Below are 17,439 nucleotides of genomic sequence, written 5' to 3'. Positions count from 1 at the left end.
CATAAGACTAAGAGTAAAATTCAAAATACAACTAGGGAAATGGAGGTACTAGCTGAGACTCCACCTAAAGAAAACCCAACTTATATAACCAAACAGTGTTTCCTAGTTTTGTCATGCCCCTAACATTCTGGAAATGTATCTGGCAGATTCAAACTACCTGTGACAAAGATAGATAGCTAGATCAATAGATAGATAGATAGATAGATAGATAGATAGATAGATAGATAGATAGATAGATAGATAGATAAAAGGAAACAAGAGATACTGAGACAATCATTTCATATTTGACTCAATTTTCATAAAATTCTTGCTATACATCCCATATTTATTCCAAATTAAAGTTTGCAACAGTCCATGCAGAGACTATCATAGTATCTTCTGACTCTGAAACAGGGTTTGATTCTGAGGGGTTCATTCTCAATACCAACACATTATCATGTATCGTTATCATTTTGTGTGTGGAAAATGCTACAGATGAGAGCTGGCTGTTTCCAAAAGTATAGCACACAGAAGAGTATTTCTCAAAGACATTCATAAACACTGCATGTTATGTCAAAGATGACCAACTGGAGTCAGGCGGTGGTGGCTCACGTCTGTAAACCTAGCTACTCAGGAGGTAGAGATCAGGAGGCTCGTGGTTCAAAGCCAACCCGGCCACATAGTTCTCGAGACCCTATCTCAAAAGAAACCATCACTAAAAAGGGCTGGTGGGATGGCTTAACCCACTGAGTTCAAACCCCAGTACTGCAACAATAACAAAAAAAAGGAGTCCTCTACCCAACCACAAACTAAAGTAAATCTAATAGACTATTACAAGCCCTCCAGGTGATTCTGTTGCACACCCATGGTTAAGAATCAAGTTTCTCAAACTCCCTTGATTCATTTAATTCCAGAAGCTCTTATTCAAAGATCTTAAGAACACTTTTTGGAAAACTGAACACTAACTCATGATTTTAATTATTTTGCAGGCTCTTTTACCTGGCAAACACTCATTTACTACCTTAATAATGTGCCAGACACTAGGCTACGCCCTAGAAAATAAGGAATCTACAGAAGTTAAAATTACCGGGCCATCTCACTAAGTATTCTCATTCCAGCAACTTAATACTCTGAATTTCACATTTTACTTTTCTTTTTTTTTTTTTTTTTTTTTTGGAAAAGAGACGGCAGTTGGCTAGCCCTACCACCAAGACCCAATGGCTAATAAATTGTATCATTTTATTGTATTTACTTATTTATTTTTGTAGTGCTGGGAATCAAACCCAGGGCCTACTACTAGGCAAGTACTTTACCCACTGAGCTCAATCACATCTTTTAAAACAGTTCACTTCTTTACAAACTGCTAATAGGTAAATTAGTGCAACCACTATGGAAAGCACTATGGAAGTGCCTTAAAAAACTAAAACTAGAACTACCCCATGATCTTGCTGTAGCACTCCTGGACATACATTTGAAGGAATGTAAGCCAGCATACAATAGAGATAACTGGACATCCTATTTAGAGCAGCACTATTCACAATAGCCAAGCTATGGAATCAGCCTAGGTGTCCATTAGCAGATGAATAGATAAAGAAAAGGTGGTATAAATACACAATGGGGTATTATTCAATCATGAAGAATGAAGTTATGTCATTTGAAGAAATATGGATAGAACTTGAGATCATGATGCTAGGCGAAATAAGCCAGACTCATAAAGACAAACACAGCATGTTTTCTTTCATAATATAGAGTCTAGATCCATAAATATGAATAAGCAAAAAGACAAAACCTAATTGAGGGCTATTTGAGGGAAGAGGGGAAAAAGAGACAGTGATGAGGGATGAGTAAGATCAAAGTTCATTATATGCATATATAGAAATGAAATAATAAAAAATTCATTTATTTATTAATATTAAAAACTTAATAATCTCGTGAACAAAACGAAGTTCCTGCCCTAAGCAATTATTCAGTGACTCTGAAATTAAATAAGCACATATAATATACTATACCAGATAGCAGAAGAAACAAACATAATATGGACAAGGCAACATTTTAGATAAGAGAAAGACAGCTTTGCTCAAAAACAAGTAATCCTTCTGCTGAGCCCTGATAGACTGGAGTGCTCCAAGACTCAGCCAGGATCAGGAAGAAAGGATGTCAGGCAAAGGGAGCAAAAAGTACAAAGACCTTGGGGCCAGAACACTAGGTAAACATAGAATTTTGCAAAGATATTTAAGATCTACAAGAATAGATCATTATGTTTTAAATCATTCAGCATGAAAATCAATTATATCATATAACTACAAAAAGATAAATTGTGTCAGCATTTCCCAAAAGTTTAGCTACAAGCGCAATATGATGCATTTTATGTCAAACTTGGCTGAAATCAGTGGCCTAGCTCTACAGTTTTTAGCCATAATAAACCCGGAGCAATATTAGAGAATTTTTAGTTAAAGCAGGCTATTCTACAGAAAAGAGGCAGACCATTTATAGCACAACAGCAGTCAGCCTTGTCTAGTGTAAAAGATAAGCTAATATAACAGAAAATAGGGGTTTGGGACTCTTGCTGATTTTTTCTGTATAATTAAAAAATTGTAACTAAAACTCAATTATCAAAAACATGTAAGTAATGAAATTTGTCTAAATTATATAATGGCCCAAACTGCAAAGATCAACTGTCTGTAGAACAAAAATATTCTTAAGTTACAAGTTATTTTCTCTTAACAGTACTTATAAAATTTTTCACAAGAAGCAGTTTTTGGGAAAAGAGGGAGGAAGGTTGTCATTTCTAACAAGAGTGGCTATTTAGTAAATTAGGCAAGCCTATTAGAGCTTAACAAAATCACAATTTAATTCATCTGAGAATATACTAAAGTCGTTTATCCATTGCATCCATGAGAGGGAAAGACAAAATGAAATCAAAGAACCAAGCAGCCCCAAAAGTTTAAGCATTAAACTTTCAGAAGAGCTGTTTATGAATAGGGAAACTGATTTTACTTTCACTCTTCTTCAGGCATCTTGGTTGAAGTGTGAGTAAGATACAATACAGTTCTAAAATCAGAATATAGTGACAGGACACATATATAATCCACAAACTGAAGATTTACCACCCACCTGATAAAAAGAATTAGAAAAATTTACAAGATTATTATTACCATTAAGACCTTAGGCAGAAAGCAAGCAAATGCCAGTCACAAAGTTTCCCTGAAAGGCAGAAAGTGACTACATAAAAAACTAAGGTTAGCTTAAAGGAATGAAGGACAAGAAGATAGAACAGGTTCTGTCTGGAGGTGGGTATCAGTGAGGGGGGGGGAGGGCAAAAGGAGAAGGACAACATCTAAGATCGGGGTATATGGTGGATGTGTTTTGCATTCCTGTATGAAAACAGAACAATGAAACCTGTTGAAATTGTTCTAAGAAAGGCAGAGAGGATGAATCTAATAAAGATACACTGTAATAGACAACAATAAAGAAGAAAACTGCCAGGATATGGAAAACCTCAGAAAAAAGAACGAAACAGAACTGCAAAACAAAATGGAAGGCCAATCCAGCAGAATAGAACAAACAGAAGACAGAATCTCAGAACTTGAAGATGAAATGGTAATTAAAGGAAAAACCGAAGAACTATTAATTAAACAACTCAAGACCTGTGAAAAGAAAATGCAAGAACTCACTGACTCCATCAAAGGACCAAACTTGAGAATCGTGGGCATCAAAGAAGGAGAAGAGGTGCAAGCGAAGGGAATGCGTAATATATTCAACAAAATAATAATGGAAAATTTCCCAAATCTAGAGAAAGATATTCCCATACAAATGCAAGAGGCCTCCAGGACACCAAACAGACCAGATCAAAATAGAACTACTCCACGACATATCATCATTAAAACAACAAGTTCAGAAACTAAGGAAAGAATATTGAAGGTGTAAGAGAGAAAAAACAAGTAACATACAAAGGTAAACCCATCAAAATCACAGCAGACTTCTCAACAGAAACATTAAAAGCAAGAAGAGCGTGGGGTGAGATCTTCCGGGCACTGAATGAAAATAACTTCAACCCCAGGATACTCTACCCAGCAAAGCTATCATTCAAAATAGATGGAGCAATAAAAGTCTTCCATGATAAGCAGAAACTAAAACAATATGTGACCACAAAGCCACCATTACAAAAGATTCTGCAAGGGATCCTGCACACAGAAAGTGACACCCAACTTAACCATGAAAAGGCAGGCAGCACCAAACCACAGGATAAGAAAAAACAAGACAGTAGAGAGTAACATCAAGTTAGGTACACACAATCAAACCTTCAAACAACTAAGATAACTAAATGGCAGGAATCACCACATACCTATCAGTACTAATGCTTAATGTTAATGGACTTAATTCACCCATCAAAAGACACCGTTTGACAAAATGGATTAAAAAAGAAGATCCAACAATTTGTTGCTTACAGGAGACTCATCTCACCGACAGAAATAAGCATATGCTTAGGATGAAAGGCTGGAAGAAGATTTACCAAGCCAATGGCCCCCGAAAACAAGCAGGAGTAGCAATACTTATCTCTGACAAAGTAGACTTCAAACCTACATTGATCAAACAAGATAAAGAAGGACATTCCATACTAATAAAAGGGGAAATAGACCAAAAGGAAATAATAATCATCAATCTGTACGCACCCAATGTCAACGCACCCAATTTCATCAAACATACCCTGAAAGACCTAAAAGCATATATAAACACCAACACAGTGGTTGTGGGAGACTTTAACACTCCATTATCATCAATAGATAGGTCATCCAAACAAAAACTCAATAAAGAAATCCAAGATCTAAAATATGCAATAGATCAAGTGGACCTAGTAGATGTCTACAGAACATTTCATCCAACCTCTACACAATATACATTCTTCTCAGCAGCCCATGGAACCTTCTCCAAAATAGATCATATCCTAGGGCACAAAGCAAGCCTCAGCAAATATAAGAAAATAGAAATAATACCATGCATACTATCTGACCACAATGCAGTAAAAGTAGAACTCAACAACAAAAGTAAAGACAAAAAACATGCAAACAGCTGGAAACTAAATAACTCATTACTTAATGAAGAATGGATCATCGATGCAATAAAAGAGGAAATTAAAAAGTTCCTGGAAGTCAATGAAAATGAAAACACAACCTACCGGAACCTATGGGACACAGCTAAGGCAGTCTTGAGAGGAAAGTTTATAGCCATGAGTGCATATATTAAAAAGATTGAAAGATCCCAAATCAATGACCTAATGATACATCTTAAACTCCTAGAAAAACAAGAACAAGCAAATCACAAAACAAATAGAAGGAGAGAAATAATAAAAATAAGAGCTGAAATCAACGAAATAGAAACCAAAAAAACCATACAAAGAATTAATGAAACAAAAAGTTGGTTCTTTGAAAAAATAAACAAGATCGATAGACCCCTGGCAAACCTGACTAAAATGAGGAGAGAAAAAACCCAAATTAGTAGAATGAGGAATGCAAAAGGGGAGATAACAACAAACACCATGGAACTCCAGGAAATCATCAGAGACTACTTTGAGAACCTATATTCAAATAAATTTGAAAATCTAAAAGAAATGGACAGATTTCTAGATACATATGATCATCCAAAACTGAACCAAGAGGAAATTAATCACCTGAATAGACCTGTAACACAAAATGAAATTGAAGCAGCAATCAAGAGTCTCCCCAAAAAGAAAAGTCCAGGACCTGATGGATTCTCTGCTGAATTCTATCAGACCTTTAAAGAAGAACTGATACCAACCCTCCTTAAACTGTTCCATGAAATAGAAAGGGAAGGAAAACTGCCAAACACATTTTATGAAGCCAGTATTACACTTATCCCAAAACCAGGCAAAGACACCTCCAAAAGGGAGAACTATAGGCCAATCTCCTTAATGAACATTGATGCAAAAATCCTCAACAAAATAATGGCAAATCGAATTCAGCAACACATCAAAAAGATTATTCACCACGACCAGGTAGGCTTCATCCCAGGGATGCAGGGGTGGTTCAACATACGAAAATCAATAAACGTAATGAACCACATTAACAGAAGCAAAGACAAAAACCACTTGATCATCTCAATAGATGCAGAAAAAGCCTTTGATAAGATCCAACATCATTTCATGATAAAAGCTCTAAGAAAACTAGGAATAGAAGGAAAGTTCCTCAACATTATAAAAGCTATATATGACAAACCTACAGCCAGCATTATACTTAACGGAGAAAAATTAAAACCATTCCCTCTAAAATCAGGAACCAGACAAGGATGCCCACTATCTCCACTCCTATTCAACATAGTACTGGAATTCTTAGCCAGAGCAATTCGGCAAGAAGAAGGAATAAAAGGAATACAAATAGGTAAAGAAACTGTCAAAATATCCCTATTTGCAGACGACATGATCCTATACCTTAAAGACCCAAAAAACTCTACTCAGAAGCTTCTAGACATCATCAATAGCTATAGCAAGGTAGCAGGATATAAAATCAACATAGAAAAATCATTAGCATTTCTATACACTAACAATGAGCAAACGGAAAAAGAATGTATGAAAACAATTCCATTTACAATAGCCTCAAACAAAATCAAATACCTAGGTGTAAACCTAACAAAAGATGTGAAAGACCTCTACAAGGAAAACTATACACTTCTGAAGAAAGAGATTGAGGAAGACTATAGAAAGTGGAGAGATCTCCCATGCTCATGGATTGGTAGAATCAACATAGTAAAAATGTCGATACTCCCCAAAGTAATCTACATGTTTAATGCAATTCCCATCAAAATTCCAATGACATTCATTAAAGAGATTGAAAAATCTACTGTTAAATTTATATGGAAACACAAGAGGCCACGAATAGCCAAGGCAATACTCAGTCAAAAGAACAATGCAGGAGGTATCACAAAACCTGACTTCAAACTATATTACAAAGCAATAACGATAAAAACAGCATGGTACTGGCACAAAAACAGACATGAAGACCAGTGGAACAGAATAGAGGATCCAGATATGAAGCCACACAACTATGAGCAACTTATCTTTGACAAAGGAGCTAAAAATATACGATGGAGAAATAGCAGCCTCTTCAACAAAAACTGCTGGGAAAACTGGTTAGCAGTCTGCAAAAAACTGAAACTAGATCCATGTATATCACCCTATACCAAGATTAACTCAAAATGGATCAAGGATCTTAATATCAGACCCCAAACTCTTAAGTTGATACAAGAAAGAGTAGGAAATACTCTGGAGTTAGTAGGTATAGGTAAGAACTTTCTCAATGAAACCCCAGCAGCACAGCAACTAAGAGATAGCATAGATAAATGGGACCTCATAAAACTAAAAAGCTTCTGTTCATCAAAAGAAATGGTCTCTAAACTGAAGAGAACACCCACAGATTGGGAGAAAATATTTGCCAATTATACATCAGACAAAGGACTGATAACCAGAATATACAGGGAACTTAAAAAACTAAATTCTCCCAAAACTAATGAACCAATAAAGAAATGGGCATGTGAACTAAACAGAACTTTCTCAAAAGAAGAAATTCAAATGGCCAGAAAACACATGAAAAAATGCTCACCATCTCTAGCAATAAAGGAAATGCAAATTAAAACCACACTAAGATTCCACCTCACCCCTGTTAGAATAGCCATCATCAGCAACACCACCAACAACAGGTGTTGGTGAGGATGCGGGGAAAGAGGAACCCTCTTACACTGTTGGTGGGAATGTAGACTAGTACAACCACTGTGGAAAAAATTTGGAGGCTACTTAAAAAGCTGGACATCGATCTACCATTTGATCCAGCAATACCACTCTTGGGGATATACCCAAAAGACTGTTACTCCAGAGGCACCTGCACACCCATGTTTATTGCGGCACTATTCACAATAGCCAAGTTATGGAAACAGCCAAGATGCCCCACCACTGACGAATGGATTAAGAAAATGTGGTATCTATACACAATGGAATTTTATGCAGCCATGAAGAAGAACGAAATGTTATCATTTGCTGGTAAATGGATGGAATTGGAGAACATCATTCTGAGTGAGGTTAGCCTGGCTCAAAAAGCCAAAAATCGTATGTTCTCCCTCATATGTGGACATTAGATCAAGGGCAAACACAACAAGGGGATTGGACTTTGAGCACATGATAAAAGCGAGAGCACACAAAGGAGGGGTGAAGATAGGTAAGACACCTAAAAAATTAGCTAGCATTTGTTGCCCTTAACGCAGAGAAACTAAAGCAGATACCTTAAAGCAACTGAGGCCAATAGGAAAAGGGGAACAGGTACTAGAGAAAAGGTGAGATCAAAAAGAATTAACCTAGAAGGTAACACCCATGCACAGGAAATCAATGTGAGTCAATGCCCTGTATAGCTATCCTTATCTCAACCAGCAAAACCCCTTGTTCCTTCCTATTATTGCTTATACTCTCTCTACAACAAAATTAGAGATAAGGGCAAAATAGTTTCTGCTGGGTATTGAGGGGGGGGAGCGGGAGGGGGTGGAGTGGGTGGTAAGGGAGGGGGTGGGGGCAGGGGGGAGAAATGAACCAAGCCTTGTATGCACATATGAATAATAAAAGAAAAATGAAAAAAAACAATAATTTCATGATCAGGTTTACCATCTGTACTGTTTTTGCAAAAGGAAATGTGATAACAAGTACACAAAAGTGCAATGGGAGTCCACAGGGAAACTGATTCAATCTAGATACATCTGTACCAAGTTATTACTAAACATTTAATTACTTTGACTTTGGACTTGCCAGCACAGTCCTTGTCACTGTAAGGTAGACAATAATATACTTCCTGAGAAAGCTCAAGCAGGAAACAGCATAGGAGGGAATCCCAGTGTGGAAAGAGGAGAAAACTGGCCCTCAGAGTCCTACACCAACTCCCATTAGCATCAGAGAAGGAAATCTCCAAACCAAAAGACCTGCTTGAGGCCCAAAGCTATTCTGTCATTTGAACCAGTACCTTGGCAATTCCTTCCACCTCCCACATCCTTCTAAATGTCCCTGCATGATTTGTTGGGACTTCTCATACCCAAAAGATAAGAGAGTGAGTACAGTGTGGGGGTGTGCCCACATCTTCTCTTGTTTAATGGACAGAAAGACATTTTCTCAAGGGGTCCAAGGACAACATGCAAACTTCATCCCCAAATGATGAAAGACTCTCATGAGCCCTGATGTGAACAGCCCTAAGAAACACTCAGAGTTTGAGTCACTGCTTAAGCCGCTGTACTACGCTGCTGGGGGCCATGGCACAACATTCATTTCTGCGCCTGAGTTGGGGGAGGCTCCTGCCTTGGAGAGATGGAGTTGAGGGGTTGGAAGTAAGTACCAGGGAGGAAGACTGCCTTGGACAGAGGAAAGGCTAACAAGACCCTAAGGAGTTAGAAACTGTCTGGCAGCAAGAGAAGGGCTTGGAAAGCAAAAAGAGAAAAGTAAAGGGAAAGAGAGCCAAAGAACAGAGAGGGTAGCCATTTAACATGTGGCTGACCCCAAGAACTGAAGTATAGTTTTTAGCTCCTGCCACCAATTCTTCCTGGACTCCCCAGCAAACATTGGGGTTAGCAGTGGACTGAGAGCATCATGGGAGTGTAGGACTTAGGAACCAGCCCCACCAGAATGCAAATTCCAGGACTATGTATGTGGCTTAGAACAAGTTGCTTCCCTCTCTGACCTTTGCTTACCTCGTCTGGGGAATTCAGGTTACCATTATTAATTTGTAGGATAACTGTGAGGATCAGGCCAACACTGAGCTGGAAGTCCAGTATTTCTCACCTCCCAGGAGATACGATTGTCACTGGCCCCTGGACCACAGTTTGAGTAGCAAGGGGTTGAATGATGAGGCGTGGGAAGCACACAGCATAGCAGCTGGAATTTTACAGACGCTCACTAAATAGAAGCTATAGATTTAATAAGCACATACAGGGCAAAGAGCACTCTTAAGGGACTGAAATAGTAATATGGGATCAACATTGAGTATCACATAGACAGTGTCGGGTGTCCCTGTAGGCATACGGCTTATGATTCACACAATGAATCTCAAGTTTATCTCCATTTTACAGGGGAATAAATTGAGGTCCTGGACCACACAACATGTTCAGCTTACATAAGAGACACAACCAGGGGTTGAAGTCTCATTGTCTAACTCCTTCCCCAAGTCCTTAGGGCATTAACAATCAGCATGTTAATTAACATAAGCCAGACTCAGAAAGATAAAGAATGTATGTTTTCCCTCATGTGTGTAATCTAGATCGATAGATAGATAGATAGATAGATACATAAATGTACAAGAGAGAGGGGAGGAAAGGGGCTAAGATGAAGTATATTCTATGCATGTATGAAAACAGTATATTGAAGCCCATTAAAATTGCAAAAAGAAGAGGAGAGAAGGAGAGGTAAAAGGGGGTAAGAGTTTTAGAGACATGAATTTGATCAAAGTACCTTATACACATGTATGGAAATATCACAATGAAACCCTTTGTACTATTAATATGTGCTAATTTTTTTAAAGAATCTAATGGAAAACATAGCAGCCTGAGATGTTTGCTGCAGTCTTTGGGGGAGGCAGTACTGGGGTTTGAACTCAGGGCCTCATGCTTGCTAGGCAGATGCTCTACCACTTGAGCTGCTCCACCAGCCCTCTCTGTACTGGATATTTTTGAGAGAGTGTCCAGGCCTGGACCATGACCCTCCTATTTGTGCTTTCGCACATAACCAGAATAACAGGCACATGTCACCACACCCAGCCATTGGAGGAGATGGGGTCTTGAGAATTTTGGGCCTAGGCTGGCCTTGAGCTATGATCCTCCCAATCTCTGCCTCCTAAGTAACTCAGATTACAACCTTGAGCCACTGTATCTGGCCCTTTTGCAACTTTTCTGAATTCTGAAATTATACCAAAATTAAAAAGTTATCCCAAAAATTTCTTTGGTTTTCCTGTTCACGTTTTTATCTTCTAAACCCGACTCTTTGGTGTCGGTTTGTTTTGATCTCCCATGATGGTCAGCACGCCATTCTTTGGATTTGTTAAGAGCACTGACAATGGGAATAAAATGAGGCCAGTTCATAGGCCTGTCTCATAGTGTTATTACAAAATGTGTAATACGGAAAAACCTAGACTTTCTAAGTCTCTTTCACTCCTGTTTTTGACGTCCGAATTCAAAATCTCATTACTAATGGGAATTCCAGACATTGAACAATTATTTAACTGCTCAGTGTCAGTTTCATTTTCTGGAAACATGCCCACGATAATCACTGTCTCCCTGGGCTGCAAGGATTAAACGAATCCCTGCAAGCTTCAAACAGTGCTCAGACCAGAAGCTATTTTCCTAGGCATTATTTCAAGGGACCAAACATAGGCTAGACTTTTTAGAAAGAGGAATGAAACTTGACACCTGGCACACAAATTGCATTTTCTCTGTAAATTCTCTGCTGTTTCCCTTGAAAAGTTGATCTAATGAAGTCTTATGTTTTGAGACACAAGATAGTTCTTAATGGTGGGGTTAGGCACAGATAATCCAAACATTGTAATAGTTTTCTTTAGGACTGAGACAATCCAATGGATAACTTTTAAAAAAAAATCTTTTCAACAGGCCCCACAGCCTCCAAGCTTGTTTAAAAGGACTGAAAAGTTAAGACATCTGTTTACCTAAATCATTTCAAATGGAACCATCATCAGTTTCCCAGAAGCAGCATTTGGGTGGTGTTCTGAAAATTAAAATAACATAGAGGTAAAAGGCAAACATGGCACACATAGTCAAAGGGAGGCTTCAGGCAGAGAATTCAGAAGAAAAGCAAGATATTCCCGCTCTCTTAACTGAAGTCCCCGAGGTAAGGAAGAGGACAGTAAGGGAGAGTAATGGCTGTGAGATGCTCATTTGTGAAGAAATGAGGAATGTCATTTTCACAGCTCCTCTCCTTGCCAATGTCACCAGAAACGAGGTCACTCATTCCATCTGAGCTGGCAAGCACCATTTAACATCTTTTCTAAACTGTTAAATTTTTAAAACACTGAGTCATCTCCCAAAACCCTGGGGCAAGAATAGGTCCACAAGATGAAAAAGGGAAAAGATAAAAGTGAGGTTCAAGTGTAATCGAGCTGGCAACTTCTCATACATCATACATCCTTTCGCTCAGAACCTAGAGCAACTAGGAGGTCAAGAACGCCATGACAACAGGTGATATATACAACGACACAAACTTTGTTTCCCAACTCAGAACACTTTGTCCATCCTTCCCAAGCATTTGCAAGCTGTCGCAGTTTATCTATTGATTCTTAGAAGCATAATCACAGCCATGTCAAAAATCTCTCACCTGCCACTTCTGCTACACACACTCAATCTTAAGAGAAAATTCAATGGTCTGGCACAGGTGAATTCATTAGCTGTGGAGTTGAACCATATGACATTTCTATTTCTTTCAAGTCAAAATGGTCAAATATTAGCGATGTCACATGGTTCAACCTGGCAGCCTGAAATCTCCTAAGAAGAAAATCACCGTTCATTTTACTAAATCATTCCAGATATTCTGTAAGAATATATTGCCTGGGTTTCAGTTAGCAAAGTAAATTTTAGAGAACAAATGAACAAGTGACATACAGGTACTAAAATACTTCTCAGGATTAACAAAGAACAAATTACCCATGTGCCCAACATGGATGGAAAAGAGAACAGACATTAATTTGACAGGAAGAAGCTAGATTCAAAAGAGTGTGTGCTGTATGATTCAATTTATATGGCGGTCCATTGTGACAGAAGTCAGAGCAGCAGTCACCCTGGACTTAATGGCTTGAAAAGGGACTTGGGGACGTTTTCTAGAATGCTGAAAGTGTACTTTATCTTATAAAATTCATCTGTGTGCTTAAAATCACTTAATTTTTCCCACTTTGTTATATGAGTACATATGTTATATCCCAGTTTTTTTTTTTTAAAGGAAGAAAGTTAGACTCTCTGGCTCACAATGATACAGTTTAGCAGAGTGGTTAATATAAACTCTGAAGGCAATTAATATCTGTCCACTTGCTAGCTCTTTAACCTTCAGTGATGCACTTACCCTCTCCAGGCCTCAGTTTCCTTATCTGTGAAATAGAGGAAAGCAATCATGCCTACCCCAGAGAGCTTTGGGGACCATTAAGTAAAACAGTATCTGTAAGGCCCAGAGGAAGAGCTCTGGGAAAGCCAGCTGGTGCTCGTAGTAGCAGATAGCATGGTCCATACAGAGACATCCTCCCCGCCTTGCATACACAGAAATTTCTGAACAACTCTCATTCCTCGTGTGGTCCCTGATGGAGGGGTCAGAACCAGATGTCAACCCCAGGCTCCATTCCCATCAGCAATCCCCCCACTCCACATACCGGCAGGGCTTCTGGCAGGTTGTGCTCCTCTGTGAGGGTGATGACCACAGGGGTGACATCTGCTGCGCTGAGCTCCAGAGTGGCGGTGCTGACACAGATGGCATCGTAGTTCCCACCTGCCTGGCCTGGAAGAACACAGCCACCTTCCTCAGGAGAAGGCCTGCTAGCACACATTTGAACACATCTTCCCACAAACCTCATGGTGGCCCCAAGATTCCTGTGGCCAGGTGAGCATCCAGGGGGATTTTCCTGACAGCCTGCAGTACAGCAAGCTTCCCCTTATAGTCTGAGAAGTGAACCAGATAATCTGTTGTGGCATTATAGGACACAGTAGCCACTTGGGCACCCGTTGGACAGTCACTCTCTCTTATTTCCATCTTCATCAACAAAGAAAATAAAATATTCCTCACCTTTTCAAAATCCAACTGGGAGACATCATTTGACATGTCCAAGGCAAAGACCACTTCAGTCAGGAACACAGGACATCTGCAAATGCCTGGATACAGAGACACACAGATTTGAGACACTCTGAACAAACATCTCTCAATAGGTGAGGCGTTAGGTGAATAAGGAACGTGCTTCACCTGTTGGACAAGCTGGCAGGGCAATGGTTTGGAGAGGCAAGAAGACATCACTAGTTTATAGAGACAATGGCATCTTTTCCACATGTGCTTCAATATGAAAAGCTCTCAGCTCTGAGAAATTCAAGCTTGGCCTTTTAGACTCGGGCCTGACGATGGCAGAGGCTGCTACTTGGTCCCCCAGTATCCATTCTCCTTTTTCCTGTAGTAATAGAGTCTCAGTGTCTACTGGGCAGATGGCTGCCTGGCACAGAGAGCACCTCTTCCTGTGGGAAGCCGTCTTACTATGTTCTGAACAACAGAACAAGAAAAATAAGTCTCTTTCTTTGCTGGATGAAATGTAGATAATGATGACTGAAGCTGGATAAATTGCTTAAACTATAAGGTGATTTGGGAAACTAGGACCACACACACACACACACGCACACGCACACGCACACGCACACACACGCATGCACACACGCATGCACGCACACGATGACAGAGCAAGAAAATATAAGGAGACCACATCTCTAACCAGTGTGGACTTCACGTGATCCCAGACTGACGACTTCCAGGCTTTGACTTGAGAAATACATGTGTCCACTATGACTAAGGATTTAGGTCACATTGAACTGAACTTAAATCTAATACATTAAGCTTTTCTGAATCTGTATGTCATTTTATATATATATATATAAAACTACACGCAACATAAAAATATAATTATAAACTGTACACATTATGTATACGTATATGAGTAATATATTTTCAGAGAAAATATTGGAAAAAATGAAAGTTATCCCTAATCCATCATATATGTATCAATATGTAAATAATTTTTATCCAAGCTGTATAAAACAGCTTGGAGCTTAGGATATGCTCTATGCTGAATCACTTTTCACTTGCTATGAGTCATAGCGTCTATTGGAGTCAGAGCACCCATTTTACAATATAGATGGCCCATGGTTTCTTCAGCCAGTCTCCCCTTATGGTAACCGTATTTGTGTGAGTATCTGCGTTTCTGTCTAATGATAGCCCTATGTAAACCTCTATAATTATGGATTTTATATTTCTCTGCAGAAAGGCTATACATTTTATACTCCCACTAGCCATGTGTATTTTTTCACATTTCCCAAATTTGGGTGAGGATTTTTCTGACATTTAAAAAATATTTCCTGGGGGTAGGGGCAGGAGGGAGAACTGACCCAAACAATGTATGCACATGTGAATAAATGAATAATAAAAAATATATTTCCATAGTAGTGAAAGACAGGACTGTAAAACAGGTACAATGGGAGGGGTATTAGTGGGAGGAGAGAGGGTGAAGGAAGGAGATTGAGGTGAGGGAATATGGTTGCTGAACTTTATATACTTATATGAAATAGAACAAAGAAACCTCCTGCAATTGCTGTAAGTGGGGCAGGAGAGGGTTGAGGGGAAGACAGGATGGGGGTGATCTTACCAATGTACAAAATAAACCTAATCCAAACTGCCACTATGAACTCCCCCCTGTATAATGAATGTATCCTAAAAAAAACTTTATAAAAATAAATAAAATAAAAAATATTCCCAATTTGAAGCCAAGTATAGTGGCCTACGCCTATAACCCATCACTCAGGACACTAAGGCAAGAAGATCATGAGTTCAATGCCAGTTTGGGCTACATAGCAAGTTCCAGGCCAACCTGAGCTACAGAGTGAGTCCTGACTCAAGAAAAAACAAAATAGGGCTGGCAGTTTACATATATATATATATAATATATACATATTTACATATATATATTTATATATAATATATGTATATATGTGTAAATATATGTATATATAATATGTAGATATATATTTATATATAATATATACATATTTACATAAATATATATATATATTGGATATATATTTATATATCCAATATGAGAACCAAAAAGAGGACCAACAGAGTGACTCAAGTGGTACACCACTTGAGTTCAACCCCTAGTACTGCAAAAATAAATAAATAAATAAGGACTATATCACTGTTTTATTTTGAATTTTTGACTTCTGGTGCAGTTGAACATCTTCATAAGTGTACTGTTCATTTGTACTTTTTTTCTGAATGTCCATTCATGTCTCTTGCCCATTTTCAATTTAAAAGTTTTTATATTCAATGTAGATTGAGCCATTACAAAACACCTGTGTTTACAGATGAAAATGATTGAGCAGCAGTAATTTTTGCTTTGTAGCAGTATAGTAAGGAAGTTAGGCCTTTGCTTACACTGCAAACACTTCTTTCCACTTTTCTGCTTGCTTTTGACTTTATAGGCTCTTCACTGTAAAGAGTTTTCACTTTTGATATGGCCAGCTCTTCCTCATGGTCAAGCCAATGGTATTACTCTTTATGATTTCTCAGAAAATGGATGCCAGAATCCACCTCAACCTCAGCTGGATGGGAATGGATAGGACATGGAAAGAGGAGTGAGAAGACAGAATGATTGTGTAGAAAACCCAAACTTCCAAGCTAAGCAATTTGCCAAGCCTACCAAGATAGCAAATTTCAATCAGGTAATGAGAGAAAACATTACTTAAGATTTAACAATTCATCTTTCTGTTTTTAAGACATAAAGGTAAATAAAAGACACATTTCTTTTCCAAGGGTCATCATTGATCCCACTTGTCTGAATGGATGAGATAAAAAAAAAAAAGCAAAGCTCTCTTTTGTGTTTCATTTTGTGTTTCTCTTTTGTGTTTTTGTGTTTCATTCCAAGGAGCTTACACATAGGTATGCAACCCTGGTGACATGTCACAGTGTGGTGTGGTGGAATTTGTCTTTATTGTTTCCTGTGACCACTTTGGGAATGACTACTTACCCAAAAGGGGACTGAGCCCAACATGCTCATCTCTGCGAGATTTTCATGATGGACAAGCTGTCTCCCCAATCTCCGTGAAATCCCAGGGACTTATGTCCCAGTCCCCATTCCACCCACTTCACAACACTGGCTCCTTTTTGAGCCTTTTCCCGAACAACTTACGGAGTTCTCTCACACAAAATCAACCACTTCACAAGGCTGTTGGAAAGATGGAACAAGACAGGGACAGGAAACGAGCGTTAATTTGTGTCGTGTTTCTCTTCACCCTTGTGACTTAGCAATGTCAGATGGGTGTTATCAATGCACAGCTGAAGCTTTTTAATCTACAACAAAAAACTCAGAAATTGCTAGAACAAGTGAAACTATCCAACAATTCTATTGCTGGAGCCAATGGCATTTTGAAATATTTAGGAGATTTCTCAATACAGTGAGATAAGTAGAAAAGGGCTCCCTTTTTAATGAGCTCGAATTATTCTACTTTTAGACAAGCATATGAAGTACTTTGATCACATTACCCCTGCCTTCACCCTCCTGTGCCCATCGCCAAATAGTTCCTATTTAACACACGTGCCATTCATTTGTCTAAAGGTCTAGATTTCACATATGAGACAGAACATGTGATATTTGTCTTTTTCAGTCTGGCTTATTTCACCTGACT

The 17,439-nt window shown here is 38.7% G+C and overlaps 1 pseudogene; it reads right to left on the bottom strand.

Annotated features, from left to right (window-relative positions):
• LOC109675607 (collagen alpha-4(VI) chain-like) overlaps positions 1-17,439 on the bottom strand; it is a 152,382-nt pseudogene that overhangs the window by 20,521 nt on the left and 114,422 nt on the right.

Source organism: Castor canadensis, chromosome 17 (genome assembly GCF_047511655.1).
Source record: "Castor canadensis chromosome 17, mCasCan1.hap1v2, whole genome shotgun sequence".
NCBI lineage: Eukaryota > Metazoa > Chordata > Mammalia > Rodentia > Castoridae > Castor > Castor canadensis.
The sequence above is the reverse complement of the archived record's forward strand: the minus strand, read 5'-3'. Positions and strand labels throughout refer to the sequence as shown.